The sequence below is a fragment of the Pteropus alecto genome, unplaced genomic scaffold, assembly GCF_000325575.1.
Source record: "Pteropus alecto unplaced genomic scaffold, ASM32557v1 scaffold8, whole genome shotgun sequence".
Lineage (NCBI taxonomy): Eukaryota > Metazoa > Chordata > Mammalia > Chiroptera > Pteropodidae > Pteropus > Pteropus alecto.
Window position 1 is genome coordinate 21,418,870 of NW_006494609.1, and position 18,687 is coordinate 21,437,556.

Consider the following 18,687-nt stretch of genomic DNA (forward strand, 5'->3'; position numbering starts at 1 on the left):
CTGCCCGGGGGTAGTGGCCGCCCGGGTTCAGGTGCACCCGCCCCGGGCCAACCAGCGAGGGAGGAGGAGTCCCACCCCGCGCATCCCCTAGCCCGGGCGCAGGCCGGGGGCGGGGTGGCGGAAGGCCGAGTGTGCCTCCCCCCTTCCCCCACCCCGGGGTCGTGGAGCTGCTGCTCCCGCCTACCTGCCCCGCCCAGCTGCGGGAAAGATGTTTTCAAACCTGGAAGTGGCTTTTTTTGGGATAATGATACAAACCTTTGCCAAGTCCCCAGGCCCTGCGGATCTGACCCCTCCGGCCTCCCCACTGGCCTCCTCTCCGCTGCGGGCTCATCTGCTCCAGCCATCCGGCCTTCCTCCGCCTGCCCTCGAGCGCCAGGCTTTTACCCAGCTTGTGCCCTCTGCCTAGCCTGCCCTTTCTCTCCTCGTCTCCTCTCCCCTCCTAGCTTGCTCCTGCTGATCTCTCCAGACCCAGCTGGTGCTGGGTTAAGGCTCCTCTGGGGGCTTCTTCAGATTTTGTGCACCTTCCTTACCGGGGGCTGTCGGCCTGCTTGTCTGCAACCGCGGACCTTTCATCTCCGCATCCCCCTCCCCCACATAAAGAGTGTGGTCCTCAGTACGCGCTTACGGCTTCTGTGTAGATCTGAACTAAGGAGAGGGGCTGACTTTACATTCTGTGATAACCCTGGAAGTGAGGCATTGGGGTCCCCTTTTCCTGGGGAGTCAGGGGAGGGTGCAAGAGGCTGCATGGCCCAGAGTTCCTCAGCCGGACCGGTTGGGGGCAGCATTGGGGGGCTGGGGACACCCCATGCCAGCCAGGCAGCCTGGGCCCCCGGGGCTCTCCTGCAGGAAACTGACGGGCAGACTGTCCCCTCTAAGGGAGAGTTAGCACAGTTGTGTCCGCAAGGTAAAATGCAAAGTGAAAACTCTGGGCTCCCAACAGAGACACACAGTTCAAGCCACATTTTTTAAAGGTGGGGGTGGGTTGGGGTGGAGGGCTCAGAGCTAGGCTGCCTGTTAAAATCCAGATCTTGCCATTCCTGTGACCTTTGGTTAAGTGCTTTGTGCCTGTTTCCTCACCTGTAAAGTAAGATAGTATGTACCTACCCAGGTAGTTCAGGTAGGTTATTATGTGCATTTTCTAAGCTAGGAAGAAATACTCCAATATGTGAACAGAGGGATTCAGGGTGATTTTTTTTTTTTTTTTAATGCTCATCTGTACAGTGTAAGCTCTCCTATTTCCTGCTTACTGGAAGGTTCTGAAACGGTTGAAACCCATCTGTCTTGGTTACTACCACATCTCAGCACCCAGCATGCTGGCTGGGGCACTGGGTCTGTTTGTTGACTGAATAAGTGAACAATCATAAACATGTGCCCACCCTCTTGAAATGCTCATTTGGGTACAGAATAATTCTACCCAAAGCGATTTTGATAATAGCAGAATTAGAGAGCTGCAGGAGAGAGGCGACCTGTCTGTCGCTAGAGAGAAGGGGCAGGCTTCCTGTTAGAGGCTCTGTTAGCAACAAGAGAGAGGACAGGATGGGACAGACTTTTCTAGCAATCTGCATGGACGGAAGAGCTGACACAAGAAACCCAGGTGCGCCGCCGACTCAGCAGGGCACAGCAGAAGGGAAGGGTGGATATAGCCGAGGGGCTCACTGCAGATCTGAGTTTCACCTTGGGCAGTAGACACTCTGGAGGCGGGAGAGGGGATCAGGGTGGCGGCTCCAGGGAGAGGAGCTGGGGAGGCCTGGGCCAAGGAGGCCCTGGGCAGTGACCCCGTAGGGTGCCCCACCGGTCCAGCTGTGACTGGGTTGCTAATCTGGGAGGATGGCAAAGAAGGGATGAGATTTCTGAAAGAGAAAGTTGTTCAGGAGTTGACCTTCCTACAGAGCAAACCCAGCCCCGAGGGCTTCGCCTGTGATTCTCATATGGAGTTAAGAGACAGCAAATTCCACTCTTACACAAACTCAGAACATAGAGGGAACTGCCCAACTTGGTCTGTGAGGCAATCAGAACCTTGACACCAAAACTTGATAAGGGAAATGTGAAAAAGAAGTACAGGGCAATGTCATTCATGCAAAAATCCTGCAGTGCATAAAAAAGGGTATCGTGGAAGATGGTTTAGTATTGAAAAACTCACCATAATCTATCCCTTTAACAGGAAAAAGGAGAAGTCATACCATCCTCCCTATGGTTGCAGATAAGATTCAAGATCCAATTCATGAGAAAAACTCTTAGAAAACTAGGAACAAACTGGAGTTCCTTGCTCCAATAAAAGGTAGTGCAAAACCCTGTACTACCCTTATAAACATCCCTTATGTTTATACTGCCCATATAAACATCCCTTATAAAAGAATCAACAGATAAATTACTAGAACACAAGAGTTTAATAAGGTTGCTGGATAAAAAATCAACATGTAATAAAATCCCTACATTAAAAAAAAAAAAAAATCCTAGCTATAACAATTAGAAAATGATGTAAGAACTATTTACAATAACCTCAAACACAGGCCTCTTGATAAAAACGTGTCCACCAACTCTTTGGAGAAAATCACAAAACTATTATGAGATAAAGAGGCCTCAGTAAAAGGCAAGATATACCATGTTCATGGGTTGGAAGTGCCCCTCCCCACGTGATACCTAAATCCAGTGCAATCCCAGTCAAAGCCCCGGCTGTATCACAGGACCCTGCATTGGACTCACCTGCAGGGAGAAGAGGGTCATGGCTGGGACAGGACACAGCCTCTGGGGTGCAGCAGTGCTTATGGGGGAAGGAGGATTGTTTTCAGGTGAACTGGCCTTGTAAGTTGATTTTGCCCTGTTTGGGGCGAAATTTGATAATTATATGTCAAGATCTATGAAAATGCCCCTCCTATGCTTTGATCCTGTAATTGCTCTCCTGAAAACCATCTAAAAGAAAAAGCAATTTATTCCTTGCCCATGGTATTTGTAATACTCAAAACTGGGAGGAAAAAACCCATGTCCTGCAATGGAGCTGAACTCTCTGTCACTAGCTGCTTCAAATGGAAGGAATGGTGCCCAAGCCCTTGGGACGACTGACAGGCACATGGCACCCAGGCGACAGCCCCTTGAAACCCTTCTGGTGTGAGAACCAAGGCCGAATCCCCTCTCCGTGCCCGTGCTTCCGAGAGAAGACTCTCCTGAGGTCAATGCAGCCAGCTGGGCTGTGGCCACCACCCCAGGTGCACTGGAGACAATGTCTCCCCAGTTCCAGACTCCCCCTATTCTGCTCTTCCCAGCACTTCACCCCAGCTTCCTGCCTCCTGCCCCCCAGTGCTGTTCTACCAGCCACGTCGGCTTACCAAGCACCCACCTGCAAGCCCCATCCTGAGTGGGCCCCAGCCAGGTCCAGCCGTCACTGCCCAGCAAAGTTCCCTGCACCTGCTACCACAGCTCACCAGAGCAGGCAGTAGCACCTGTCCACCGCACAGAACCTGCTCACACAGCTGCTGGGCCTGGCTTGACCTAATTTCCATGCAACTGCCCGCCTGCCCACCACCACTCACATGTTTGGGTCAAGAACCATTTCCTGCTTTTTCTGTGCTCTGGCTGACCCTGACAAAGCACCGGGTAAAAGAGAGGTCACTGTCTCCTGGAGCTCAAAAGCTCTTAAGTTAGTGACCACATGACCCCAACCACAGAAGCAGGTTGGACAGAGCCTGTCCTGGTCCCACTGAGGAGAGCTCCTTGTCTCCCCATCCTGAGTCCTGACCCTCTGGGTGCTACTGCAGGTTATAGAGAAAAGCCCATGCAAGAACTAGCAGAAATGGGCCACGCTGTGACTTTTTTTGGTACCTCTCATAGATATAAGTCCATCTCAACCCAGGAGGGACTTGCCCAAGGTCACACAGATGTAGCAGCAGAGATAAGCATCCAGGTCTGACTGTGGCTACTGCTCACCCCTCTCCCTCTGCTCTGGGCTTCCACGCAAACGTGCTGGTGTTCTTCACAGAGCAGGTAAGGGGCCTGCCAGGTCAGGGCGGCAAGCCGAGGGGCGTTACACAGCCTGCTTCATGAATGCCAGGCCTCTTTCCCCACTGGGGCTCAGAGGTTAGTTAGATCGCTTGTCTAAGGTCGAACAGCTAAGGAGTAAAACGGAGTATGTTCCTCCTTTTCGGTTTCCAGCTTGGAGAGCATTTAAGATGCAGCAACAGAAGCAAAGAACCAGCGACATGGAGGAGGAGGCACTAGCCAAGGCCAGCCCATCATCGGTTTCCCTCCAATCACACGCAGGGACCCCTGTGGCATTTCCAGCCACTCCCAGGTGAGGCAGAGCTGGGCCCCAAAAGCAGGTCCAAAGCCACCAGCCCGCAAGCCCACAAGCGAACATGAGCATGGGTCGCCCAGTTTCTCGCTTGCTCATGGCATCAATCGCCTTCTCCCCATAATCTGTCTGGGCGGACTGTCCACCAAAAGTTCAAGGTCGTCATGAAGCCCGTGCTGGAAGTAACTGCCCCAGGAAGCCCCCTCCATACGTCTGCCCTGCGAATCCGGCAGCTGCCCCGCCTTCCTTCGACCTAGAGACAGCCTCTGCACTCTAAAAGACCATGCCCGTGGTTTACAGCTTTGAAGCTGATGTAGACTCCGGTGGCTTCACTTAACACTCTGTCCCCGACGTAGGCCTAGAAATCTGCCCTGAGTGCAGTCACTGTGACCCGGGTCCTGACAGAGTTACTGGATTCCGAGATGGGTTTGAGTTGTTTGTGGGGTTAGAACCTTGTAAACCATCCATGACTTCATTCAAGGCAGGGGTCCGGCCAGTTTAAGCCAACCCCGGGTATGTGCACGGTGAAAACTACAGGCTGGAATGACAGGAGGCGGAGGCGGGGCCAGTGCCTCGGTTCCACCCTCCCTGCAGAGTTCCAGATAGTAGCTGTAGGCCTGTAGGCCGGAAGTGCTGTCCCACAGGTGTGGCCCAGGCAGGCCTGCAGCCTTGTGCTCAGCGGGGCACCATGGAGTGCTCGGTAGGGGGCATGGTCAGCACACAGTGCCTGCACTCAAGGACCTTCCGGTGTAAGGCGAGGAAGAGGCACCCTGCCAGCAGAGAGCGACACTGTGACTCTGTGGGGCAGCTGAAGGGTAACAACGGCTCCACGGTAAGGAAGGCTCAGCGTCAGTCCGTCCCGCTGCTGTGGCAGAGCACTACACACTCGGTGGCTTATAAACAAGGTATCTCTCTCTCACAGTTCTGAAGCCCAGTCTGAGATCAGGGCGACAGCATGGTGGGGTCCTGGGACAGCATTCCTGTCTTCACACAGGTGGGAGCAGAGCTCTCTGGGGCCTCTTACAGAGGCCCTGATCCCGCTCACGAGGGTACCATGCTCGTAACCTCATCACCCCCAGCCCAATACCACTGAGGATGGGGTTTCCACACGTGAATTCTGGGTGGGGAAACAAACATCCAGTCCTCAGCAGGCTCTCTGCAGAGGTGATATTTGAAACTGACGAGGGATAAAATGGATGGAATTAGCTTACAAAGTCATGGATAGGTTGAAAACAATGGGGCAGAGATCCGGGAATGGTGGACCCACCACAAGGAGCCAAGGTCGGGAAGGGAGAAGCCGGCCGCCACTGGGATGGCCCAGTTCAAGGATGTGCAGCACGGCAGTGACCCCGGGGTCAGAGCAGTGCGACCACTGCCGTAGACTGCCTTCCGGCACCCAGAAGAGCGCATGGGGGTCGGGGGCACAAAAGTAACTGAGTAACTGGCGCTGCCGCTGCCGACGTTAACGGCAGCCTGTAATTTACACGCTGCATCCATCTGTTGGTGTGAGAAATGTCCGAACCCGCAGAGGATTTTTATGAGTTTATCTGAGCCAAACTGACAACATATGCCAGGGAGCAAGATCTCAAATGCTCCCGAGAATGAGTTTTGCAGGTTTTTTTTAATACCTTTGACATTAAGGAGGGAAAGTAAGGAAGATTATGTGAAGGCGGAGACGGCAAGGTGGGACAGGAGTGCAGGACAGCTGAGATTGCACCTTCTCCTGAGGCTGGTGACGCCTCTGAGGGGTCTGAGGGAAGATCACTCTGGCATTTCCAGGGTATGTTAACTAGATGCGTGATGGGCGGTCTTGCTCAAGGCTGAGATAAATCTTTTCCTAAAACAGTTATGGCCTGGGGCGTGACTACCCACCAGGAGCTGCCCAGTTAGGGATTTGTGACCGGATCGGATCGGCCTGTGAAGTTACTTTGTCACTGGTCAGCTTTATTAGAGCCGTTTTCATCCACAGCCTGCACACGCCAAAGCCTACTTTACTTCAGCCTCAGGCACTGGATCGAAGGAACCAAATTTTCACCCAGAAGCCCCGTTTTTACCTTGTGGGTCTCTACAGTCCTGGAAGCAGCCAGTCCATCTCCCTCCCAGCACGGAGGCTGGGGGCTGGTGGAGAAAAGCTTCAGAGACCCGAGCCCTTTTGTGCAGTGGGTGGGCGGTGGGGGAAGGGTGAAAGCACTGGAGGGTGCGCGAGGGCCAGGCTCAGCTCCACGCAGAGCTCCCAGGCTCCCGCGGTCCGCCCCGGGCCCATGCTTCACAGCTTTCCTGTGCGTCACTGATTCACGGGGAGAAAAACCCATCAAAGTCGTTCAAAGAATAACATGGGCTCGATTTTTCTAGGGAGAAAAAGCTCCAAACCATAACTCGTCTACTGGCTCCGTTAATAACACATAAGATAAGCAAGACAAGTGTGAAATGCATACACTAACTACATTAAGAAGGAGCTGAGTGAAGCAGGGAAGGGAAGACGTGGAGGATGGGAAAGGGAAATGTGACGGACATGGAAAGCACAGGAAGAAGTCGGGAGGGACAAGATACGAAAAGAATAAGGAGGAAAAGGGGAGAAAGGGAGACGGTAGGCGACGGTGCCACAGTCTAATAGACAGTGAGACACCAGTGATTTCGTTCATTCTCCCACGCGTAAGAGCTGCTCGGTGCGCTATAAATATGAGGCACCGTGCTTCCGGAAGCCAGCTCCAACTCGTGTCCCGAGCTGTGACGGGAAGAGCCTCGACACACTTCTCGATCCGCTTCCCAGTGACCCAGACGCGGGCGGACGGCTCCTCCTACTCCTGGCTTTGGGGCCTCTCATTTCATGCACTTGCTCAGGGTTCAATAGGTGGGTTTGCACTTATTCTCTCCCTTGCCTTGCCTAAGGTAACCATTATTAACTGAGTGTGTATCCTGCTTTCTTCATGTTCACATAACAAAAAGAGAATCTACAACCTCAAAGACAGAGGAAGGGGGACGTGGGGGGCAGGAAGAGGAGGAGGCTTCAACATATACCTGCAGGCACCTTCAAAGACCAAAGCTTGGGGAACACGAATCCCACGCTGGTTGGAGACCGCAGTTGCTCAAGAGGATGGGCTTGTGTCAGGCTGAAAAGGTGGCATTTCGGGTGGAAGCTGAAGGATCCAGCATCCAGAGGTGAAGCTTGGGGAGAAAGACCCTGGGGAAGGAGGGGTGAGGAAGGACAGGCATATCTGGGTCACAGTAGAAAATCTGGTGTGACTGCCAGAGAGATATCTTGCAGAGTGGAAGCTTTTGGGTAGAAGAGACCAGAGCCTAAGAGCTGACTGGGGATGGCTGAGTAATCAGAGTGTCTTGATGACAGCCAACCAGGACGGGAACAGAAAGGGCACTTCCAGTTCACCCTACTATCAGTCTCGACACCTCACCCGGGTGTCTCAAGGGGTCAGACTAAATCGGTTCTAGGGTCTCTTCTGGCATAAATCCTATGACTCCCCTAAATTAGTGAATTCTACCACCGCCTCCACCGCCTGACAAGAGGTTCCATGAAGAGTGTCTGGTACCCGGCCGGCTTGGTCATCGCTGCACTCTGGGGACCTGGCAGGGTGGCCGCCACATGAGTGACCTGGCTCTTCAGTGAGCTGAATCCGTTGCTGTTTGTCTTCTGTGTAGTTTCCTGGGGGGACGGACTGATGAGTCCAACAGGACATAGAGTACAATGCAGACCTGCCCGGGGCTATGGAGACAGTGACTTGCTATGGGAACAGTGACTTACGCTGGGGACGTTTCAGAGATGGAGAATAACTGGATGATGACAAGAAGTTAAAGAACTCACTCTTTAGCAGAGCAGGAAGTAGGAAAACAGCTAACCACTTCACTACTAGTAGCTTTTCAAATGGTGAGAAAGCTTCCAACTCCAATTTTTCCTTCTGGTAGGGAAATGTCACAGTTGGCTAAAGAATCCAAAAGATCTGATGAAAAAAGAAACACAGGGAAAAAGCATAAATTCAAAATAGGTGATTAGGCTTCCACAAGCTTTTCTTAATGTGCTACCTTTGTTCTGATCATAAAACAGAACACATTCATAGCAGCATTATTCATAACAGCTGAAGTGTCGAGCAACCCAAGTGTCCACTGAAGACGAACGAATGTGCAAAACGTGGTCCATCCACACCCTGGAACATCGTTCAACCTTCAGAAGGAAATTCTGACATATGTTACAACATGGATGAATCTTGAGAACATTTTAAATGAAACAAACCAGTCACGAAAGGACAAACAGAGCTGCGTGACTCACTTATACGAGCCACGTTCCTGCAACAGTCGACTTCACAGACGGAAGTGAATGAGGATGCCGGGGTCGCAGGGACGGGGCGGGCAGTTAGTGTTTCATGGGAACGGTTTCAGTTTTGCAAGATGCAGAGTTCTGGGAATGGACGGTGGTGACGGCTGCACAACAGTGTGAATGTATTTAATGCCAATGAACTGTACACTTAAAAATGGTTAAAATGGTGGATTTTATGACAATAAAAAAACCACCAAAATCCTAGTTCCCAGAAGCAAACTACATTGTTCTGACATTATCATACCTTTCCCTCCAAAAAAAGTTGGAATTATACTATATACACAGATATCCTACATTTTTGCTTATTATTTTATCATAGCACTTTTTTCATATTAAAACCATTTACAAAATTAAAAACCACTATATACAAAACGTATGGCTTTATAATATGCCATGGATTCCATACGGACAGACCATGAAATCACCAAGAGACAACGCTTCATACAGAAGAGTAACTGTCCCTTCGATGTCCTCCCTCCTCCATCCCACTCCCCGCCCCTCCTGTTCGCAGTGGGAGTGGCTGACCGCCTGGCCTGCGGCAGTAAGTCTACCAACCCAGGCACGGTGGCTTACCCGAGAAGCCCTGCGGTAGCGGCAGCTCGCACCCCGGTGCCTGACCCTTGACTGCAATTCTCCCAGCCTTTTCCTCACAGTCTTGGATGGCTGCCACAGCCCTAGCCATCACACCGGTTTGGGGGCAGGAAGGAAGAACAGGGTCTCTTGAGGATCTGTGCATTTCACGGGCCAGAGATGGTTTGCGTTCTCCCACGCTCCTCTTAAATCAGTCACCTGTTAAAGGAGACAGATTGCTGTGGTTCTTTGGCCAATTTATCCCCTCAAGCTAAGGGAGTTCATCCCACAAGAGAGCTGATTGCTACCTTCTAAAAAAATGAGGCTAAGGAGGGAATACTGAGTAGTGGGATACCAGGAAACAAAGTGAACGCCACAGAGACTCCATACGTTTTGCTAAAGAGCTGTACACATTCGTTCATGTGACATACAGTAAGGTACGCAACCGTTTCTCTAGGTTGTTTCTAGAAGGTATTTATGATACAACCCCAGTTTAAATAAGAGCTATGTGAGAGTTAGCTGCCATTACGCTGGCAGGATGAAATGTTGGATCAGAGTTGAGACATCTCCCCATCGCCATCGGGTCGTATGACAGATGTATCTAGTAACATGAAGACTTACATATTACATTTGGTATGTATAATATGTAAGTTACTAAATTTGGATCGTAAAAAAACAACGGTTCAAATACAGGATGAGGAAGTATGATTTAACAGCTATCCACGTGCGACAGCGAGCAGTGGCTAGCCTGCAAAACCCGACGGAGGTGAGTTCTAATGAACTCGGTGCTGGACAGGGCTACCTGCTTCAGGGTGAAGCCAGAAGTAGACTGGTTCTACTCCATCAAGTGGGCTCTGCATCTAGAAGTCAGTGGTTTGGGGGAGACAAAGGGGGCTCAAAGGCTGGAAGAGGTGTGTATGAACAAATCTATAAAGACCTCTATCTGCCTGTGACATGAAAATAGCAATGTTACCTGCTACCCTTGGATTAATGCATCGATCAATAAGGCATTTATTTCAACAGGCGATGGTCTTTTTATATGGGCGGCCTTTGCGGTAGCAGCTGTTGTAACAGGATTTTACTTGTAATAGTGTTTGCTTTGAGAGGGCTGGGTGAAGGACTGTGTCAGCTTCACCTGACCAGGAGAAAATAAGATTATTTTTCCAGAGCAGTCTACTTAAAGGATTTTCTTCTTGAATATGCCTCTGAGAAATAATTGACATATACATCCTTTTCGTGTAGTTTGACGTGAGCAATATTGTTTTCTTCACATTATAAGCTAATTCCCAAACTGATTAATTTTCACTGTTTGAAATTAATTTTCTAGAATTGTGTCTAATTTTCAGACATTTCTTTGCTTGCAAATTCATACTACTCAAAAAATCTGAAGGACAAGAAAGCTAAAATTCAGAGTTCCCGGAGAACTACATGCCTATAGCATGGAGAGCTACAAAAAAGGAGAAGAAACACCCTTGCCTTCCAGAAGCTTCCAACCCAGGAACTATCTACAAGTAATTAAAAGCCAGCTGACTGAGTAGTAAGTCTGACTCTTCCACTTCTCTCCGATGGGGCCAACAGGAGACCAGGCCAGGGGCCATTTCTAACTGCAGCACCTGGGCTTTCCTTTAGGCAGGACCTGAACCGAGCAGGGAGGTGGGGGAGACGAGGAAGGCAAAGAGCAAGGAAAATGAAGGGGCGTTTTCACCACAAAGAAACTTCTGTGAGGCCGGATGTCGGGGGAGGGGGTCAGAATGGAGCAGGAGGGAGAGAAAAACAGTAAAAGATGAGGAATTTTATTTCGTGCCTGTTGCATGCCAGGAGCACCGTACATATCATTGCACTCAAACTTTACAGCCATCTTGAATAGTAAGATTCCTATTGTACAGATAACGAAATTGGCCCAGAGAGGTTCAGAAAGTCGTTTAAGATGACTTAGCTAATAAGTGATGGAACAAATACTCAAATCCAGGTCTGTCTGATTTCAAAACTCCCATGTTTTCCGCTGTGCCAAGCTTCCCTAGAGCTCAGCTAAGGGTCCTGTACTTATTTTACAAGCAGTGGGTGTGGAGGAGGCTATAGGTAGTAGCATCACCGGGTATTTCTGCTGATGGGCGTTTGGCTGGCCTTGCTACCCCCTGGGAACAGGAGGCAAGAGAGAGTGTGTCCCTGCCCTCAATGTGCAGTTTTGTGGGGAAGCAGAAACATTAACAGACACTTTCATTATAATGTAAGAACATCGACTGTGGTCAGGCAGAACGCTATGGAAATACTCTTCAAAGGAAAGCTTCCTAGAGACATCATCTGAGCTGATCTGGAAGAGGAGGAAGTTTGGGGGGGGGAGGGATGTTTCAGGCAGAGGAAATAATCTGCAAACAGAGGTGTGAACTGCATGTGCCTGTGTCTGGAGGCTGCAGGAGCATAGAAAATGAGGCCGGAAGTTTAGGGGTGCCTGGCCAAGGAGCTGGTCAAGGCTGAAGCCCCTGGAGTTTGAACAGGGGAGTGATGTGGTCCCATGTGAATGCCAGAAAAACCCGGGAGAGGCTTGGGGAGGGAACGCTGGAGGCAGGCAGAGCAGCTGCTCGGCAAAGGTGTAGGTGAGAGGGAGCTGGAGCCGACACGAGGACAGCAGCAGCAGGAACAGGGAAAAACATTTAGGAGGTAAACGTATCAGGACGTGGTGGTTACCCATGGGGGTTTGGGAGCGAGGAGCCTGAGACGACTTCCTGATTTCAGTCCTGGGTGACTGGTGAGAGACCAAGGCTGGAGGGAAAGGGGGCAGAGAAAGGGGGAGAAGGCCAGGGAGACCCAGTGAGTGTGAGATGGCAGGGGACGCTGAGGACAGACAGGGTTTAGAGCTCTGGAGAGGGTCCAGACCAGGGGCGAAGCTAAGGACGGTCGGCGCGCAAGTGGCTGATAAAGACAGCCGGGGACGGCGCACGGGACAAGCAGCGCAGCACGAGCAGCAACAGTCAGGAGCGAGGAGCTGAGGAGAAAGGAGGATGGCGGAGGCAGCCCAGTGCGGAGTCCCAGGGACAGAGAGGCAGCGATGTCAACAAGGGCAGAAGTCGTCACATGTTTGGGCATATCACCAGGTCGCCGGAGACACGGTGCCGGGTAGAACGGGTGAGGTAGGGATCATTAAGACAGACGTGGTCTCAGGGTGCTTAGCTGAGAATGAAAACGGATGGGCAATGGCTGGAGGGAGACGGGGTCAAGGTGGAGCCTTGTTTTTGAGGACCAGAAGAGACTTCATCCAAAGGAAAAGACCTGGGGGAAATGGCAGGTCCACGGGAGAAGACAAGGCACAGGTAGAGGACACGGGCTCCGCCGGGAGTGGCACTGCATGGTCTACGAATGGAAGGTGCTTCTTGGTCGATGTGTAGGGGACACGGTGCAAAGGGACAGCTGGCATGTGAGGAGATAAATTCTGAGTCAATCGCCTTAAAGTGGAAAGCAACGGAACGGGGCTGCTGCCGAGGGACGTGGAGATGGAGACGAGCGAATTTCTGAAGAAAGTAATTTAGAGAATTTGCCAAAATGGTGGAGGAGGGAGCTGAGTTAGGACAAGCAAAAAGAATTGTCAAGTGACATTAAACACCCAGCTGATGCTAGAAAGCAGGAATAAGGCATGACGAAAATCTACGTACATGAGTTGTGTTTCCTCCAGCAGATCCCAGGATTTCAGAAGTGTGGAGATGGAAGACGGTTGAGCCACGGGCGAAGTTTCATCAGGCTTAAGCAGGATGGGAAGTTGAGGATGCTGTGATCAACCATGGCGCTTTACTCTGGGAGAGAAAGAGGGATTAGAAAGGTCTGAGGCTGAAATAAAGGGTTAACGGGAGGAAGGTGTGAGGGTCAGGGGGGTCAGGGAGGACAGGATATGGAGAGCTTAAGGTTCACTGACGTGGTGTCATCTTAGGGATTACAAGGATCAGGACGTGGCAGCTGAAGAGGAAATGAAGGCAGCTGGAGGTGCAAAGGCCGGCACGTAAAGAGGCTGTGTGGACTCAAGTCATCGAAGGGTGTGCTATGGCTGAGGTTCCAGAGGAAGATTGAGACCAAGTGTGACACAGGAGAGGGTGAGGATGGTAGAGAGGGTGGCAGCTGGTATGGCGCTAGCTTCAAACCACATCGGGGTCAGCACCGCCTTTGCAGTTTGGTCAGAAAGTCGTTAGGAAAAAGATTCAAGGGATCCAAGATTACGGTCTCGCCACAATGACAATGCCATTTAAAACAGTGCAAGGACACTCCGCGTGCATCCCTCCGGCAGTTAACAGGATGGTGCAGTTTACAATATAATAAAATCCTTCCTCCCCACCCTGTCCTTTCAACCCCCAGTTTAAAATTGTACATGACCTAAGGGAGGAAAGAGCGGTGCCCTACCGAGCACCAAGGAAGTTTGGTGGCAACTCTGAACAGGACTGTGGCTCCCGGGGGAGTGTGGAGAGGAGGCTGCTGTCTTCCCCTGACCTGCTCTCCGCCTCCGGGCTGCTGTTGCCCTGAGTAGCAGATGTTGATCTCAGTGATAACAGCCCTGCCAAGTCTTCTTGGGTCTACCCTCTCCAGCCAAGGCACCTCTGTGTCGCAAGGGGAAAAGTGATTCTTAAGACACAGCTGGATCACAGATAGAAATAGACTTCCACAAGGAGCTCTGGTATTGAGACATTAAGTTCTGATTGACACAGAAAACACAAAAGCAAGTTGTTTATTCTACTTTTAATGGACAGTAATCCACCTAGCTCAGAGAGATTAAAAACTTATCGCTGATGACAAATCTCTTAAAAAGAAAAAAAAAAAAAAAAAGTCTGGCTAGCAAATGAATTTTCATCTACTCTAAGAACATGAGGTCCTGCCTGTAAGCATTAACCCTAAAGCTGGCAGTGCCTGGATGCAAAGGAGAGCCAGAAGCAGAGATGTTGAGTGGGCAGAGGCTAGTTCACCCCGCAACGGAACAAAGGGCGAGACGGGATGTAACTGCCCTGGAGAGCGCAGAGAATTGACCTACCTAGGTTGGGCACTTCACTTACCATTACCGCTGACTCCTATCATCCCTGAAGACAGGCATGCCTGGGCCTGTTTACAGCTGAGGAAATAAAGAGCAGAGGACAGGACTCTGCTGAGGTTACATGGATGATAAACGGCACAGCCAGGACCTGAACCCAAGTTCTGAGCACTTCGTCTGCTCTTCCCACCGACCAATTTTGCAGCTGCTTTATCTTCCAAAGCCCAAAACTCCAGAACAATTTCCATTATTAATCTCCAAGTTCAAGCTGGGACTTGGAACGAGGAATGGCTCATAAAAACCCCCCAAAAATTGGATGTGATGTTAGTAGCCAAGTATTGAGAAAACCTCGGCCATCTTTGATTGCAGTTTCAGTGGATCAATTCAAATTGATGAATTTCCAAGGCTAAAAAGAGCCTTTTTCTGAGTGCCGTGGGCTTGTCCCAAATATTTACGAATTTATCACCTGACTTATTCTATTTAGTCTTTTCACAGAGATTCACATTAAAACAAACAAACAAACAAGATACGTAGACTGTTCAAGTCTGAGTCCTTGGGAAGGCCAGCACCGGATGAGGCTGGGCTACATCCGCTCGTCCCCAGAGTCTCCCCTTCCTCCTAGGACTTCCCACACTAGAAACGAGTGTTTGGGAGCTACCTGTTCAGAGCCTTCTCCTCTCTGTCCTGCAGGCTCCTTGTCCTCGAGTTCAGGCTGTGTCCTCCAGCCTGGGCTGCACAGCAGGCGTTCCCAAACCGGGAGAACAGCTGGGCTCACCTGGTCCCCCAGCTCAGGCATCTAACCACCAGGGAAATCCCTGTGCTGTCCACTCTGAGGACGAGTCCATGTGAGCTCTTCCTGTTCTACTACATGAAGATCTTCACACTCACTAGTACGTGGACAGGACATGGTCCTGCCCTTCTTACGCTGTGAAACAAGCATGACTGTGAAAGTTACCACAATTGAATGAGAATTTTCTGCTCATTCTTTTCCGGTGTGCCTGCTGCATTCGTTTGGATGGGCAGGTGGCAGGAGCAACTGCGGGACAAGTAAGTTGATTTGGCTTTTCCTGTGAGGGGAATTCTAATAGCAAAGTCAAGAAAAACAACGTTAATCTATTATTGAAGATTTCAACTTTCCTCAGTCTTATGGGCAATAACCAGATTCACTTACTGCAATAAATCACGTAGCCCTCAGAAAAATAATTAGACTTAAAATGTTGCATAAACGATGTTAATTTACTAGGCATGTAGTTAGGCCGTTTCACCGTAATTTAAGCTCCAAATCTAATATACGCATTTATTTGGGGGGCGAAATTCTCCCTTTAGTAGCTCGAATTTCAGATTCCATAACTATCGTTTAAATGATTAAGAAAGCGTGTACACACCTATAGTTTGTCATCTAACTTGTACTAATACAAACTAGGCACAACTAATTTAGATGCATACACATGAATTTTCATCCTGATTTTTCTAAAATTTTTATTGGAAACTCAGCATGGATTTGAATTAGAACAGGGAGGGTACTACCTTCTCCCCCCCCCAAAAAAAACAGAGGCTTTGCAGCCTAACAAAAGGCAGGGAACGCTAGTTCTAGCCACACAGCCCCCTCACTACCTTGCAATTGACTGTGAGCAGCTGCTTTCAGCTGGTTTCCTGGAAGAGACTGGACTGGTCCTGCCAGTTGGAACATTCTCCATACTGTAACTGATGCAGAACACTGACTGCTACTTGAAGTAACTTCAAAAGAACTAAACAGTAGAACTAACCAAAAGGCACTTTCATGAGGCAACTGAATTAAATTAGCTTGTGGTAAAAGAAATAATTTAGCATGAGTTCAATGCTGGAAATCATTTCCAACCTGCTAGAAATAGAAATAGTACAAGTAGATTTGTTAGCCTCCCAAAAGTCACTAAATAAGATTCTCTGAAAAAAGCAAGGAAAGAGCTACCAGGCATCTTTTTAACTCATATCCTTTATTCTTTCTCCACCCTCTCCCACCCTTCGCCAACTCCACAGGTGTCCTTTTCTAAACCACGTGCTCTTAAAACATAGTTGGAGCCCTGAATGGAGGCTTCAGGAAAGGAATCACTAGCAAATGAGGGGTGTGGAGAGACAGCAACGGCTGTGGGGAGACAGCGAGGGCTGTGGCTAACAGCCCTCATCCTCATCCTGCTGCTGGCCTGATCAGGTGGCCAAAGCGCACATTCCTTGCAATGTATTTATCACTACGTCTCCTCAGCTATTAATGAGCTGACTTCTTGGAGAGTCTAGAAAGCTCTGCACAGCTCCTGTGATTCTTCAGTGTCCTACTTTCTTCGGTAGTTGTTATTCATTTCTACAGTAGACTGAAAGCTTTGTACAAAGTTGGAACTTGAGACTTTGAAAAGGCCGACCACTATCACATGGAACTCCTGTCAGCGCTTTCCACTTCATTTTTTCATGAACCAAAAAGCAAACAATAATTCCACGTGCAAGGCACTGAGCTGTCAACAGACACCGCCACGGCCCTTGGAAGCTGGAAGGGTAAAAACACCCAAACACTGGTGTAAGAGAAATACCAGATTAATTAAGCAATGTTAATCATTTGCTGCTAAAACGAAAGGACTAGAAGTTCAGAGGGAACGCCCACTGGCCCAATTTATTCTGCCCAAACAGAAGCAGTGAAATGAACCCCACCTTTTAAACCCATGGCTCTGAAACGCAATTCAACCTGTCCTTTACATGGATTTTTGCCTTTAGCAGCAAGTGCAAGCAGGCCTGAGCCAATACTGCAGACTATCTGTCTTTGCAGGGCTAGTCATAAGAGACTCTGCAGCTACAGAGTGGAAGACAAGAATATTTCCCACCACAGAAAACTTGAGGTCTGCCTAACCAGTCACCTGCTTTAGGGTGAGTTTTAAAAGCTATTCATGGAGCGGGTGCTAGCATAGCAATTTGGGGCATGTCAGTGCTTTCTCACACCTATCATCCTTTTTGACAGTTTAAAAAACCCCCTTTCAGCTTTCTCCACTTGAAACTAGGCTAACTGGGTACTTCCCCATTTTCCTTGTGTCTACAAGGAAGTATCAACGACTCGCAAAGACATTTTCCCATCATTACTAGAGAGTGGGGAAAATGAAATTAAGCCACATAAAAATTCTCCCACAACTGGTTTTCATTTGTGAAACATTTATGCAGAATTTATAAGCTATGAAAGCCAGAAATGACTTATTTCAACAGATATGACTTTGCCAAACTGTGTGGGTGCACAACTCCAAGGGGAATTACTCAGATTTTAAAACTCAAGATTCAAAAAGAAAATGATCTTATTTTTCACGCTTTACACTAATATTCTCAAAAATCAAGTCCAATGCCATTTAGAAAAAAAGTAGAGACTAAATTAAGACTGATCGAGTCACTTCTGAATGCATAAACTTTCCCCTAATATGTTCTCAAAGACACCCACTTGTTTTAACAAGTTAGATGTGAGATTGATGTACTACGGTTCAGAATAATCAGTGGCATCAATGGCAAGAACACTATCCCAAAAGACGAGTAAACGTGGAGAATACACACTTCAAGAAACACACGGGCGTTAAATTGGCCAAAAGAGTACAACGAAGATGCACGCTCCCCGAGTTTTCAGTTTTTCCTTACTTTCTTAAAAATCAGGACATCTTTATTTCTATTGCTTTAATAGGGACAAAACCAGTTCTCTGCAATATATCTAACTGTTCAGGAACGTCTAACTTGTCGCTAATTCGCGCCAGGAAAAATCTAGGCTCTGTTGCAGGTATGATGAAGAACAGGGCGGGAAAACTGTAATTTTCATCGAAGAGACAAATGCAAAGCCTGGTGGGTACAAGGAGGAGCATCTATGAAAGGGAAAAATAGGTGAAGATAGTGGTCAAGGGAAACAATGACTCGTTGGACAGAGAAGAAAGGGAGGCTCTGAAGGAAATGTTAGGAAGCCATGAAGAGCCGATACACGACGAGCGGCCGGGATCCTGAGTTCCAAGATCTACCGGGAAGCAGGCACCCAACGGCTCCACCTCAGGTTTCCGCGGGTCACAAAAGGATAACGGACATCTTCCCAACGGTGGACCTGGGGGCTCCGCGCGCCGCTTCCGCCCACCCGCCCCGCGCAGCCAAACTGCGCTCGCCCCCGGGCCCAGCGGGGCGAAGCGGGACCGCGACCGCTGGCGGACATTTTCTGCTGCTGCTGCCCGCCCGCCCGCCTTTGTTCGCCTGGCTTTCCTCACTGACCCCAACAGCATCGCCCGCCCGAAACCAGGCGCCAAAAGCACACGCCGTCCGACGCGAAAAAGGAGTCTCAGGCGTTTCTCGTCAAAACAGACTTTATTGGGGCGCCGCGGCCGCCCCCGGCCAGCGGGGCGAAGCGGGACCGCGACCGCTGGCGGACATTTTCTGCTGCTGCTGCCCGCCCGCCCGCCTTTGTTCGCCTGGCTTTCCTCACTGACCCCAACAGCATCGCCCGCCCGAAACCAGGCGCCAAAAGCACAC

General features: G+C 49.8%; 1 long non-coding RNA gene across 3 annotated transcripts; it reads right to left on the reverse strand.

Moving 5' to 3' along the window:
- Window positions 1–5,887: 5,887 nt before the first annotated feature.
- Window positions 5,888–18,530, reverse strand: LOC107196664. 3 transcript variants are annotated; one of them, XR_003044132.1, is made up of 4 exons: window positions 12,830–18,530; window positions 9,186–9,401; window positions 8,103–8,238; window positions 5,888–7,943 (listed from the first exon to the last, which is right to left on the reverse strand). It is a non-coding gene; the product is annotated as an uncharacterized LOC107196664 (long non-coding RNA). The 3 variants fall into 3 exon arrangements; XR_003044130.1 differs by having other exon boundaries at window positions 5,888–8,238; XR_003044131.1 differs by lacking the exon at window positions 9,186–9,401 and having other exon boundaries at window positions 5,888–8,238.
- Between the last annotated feature and the right edge of the window lie 157 nt (window positions 18,531–18,687).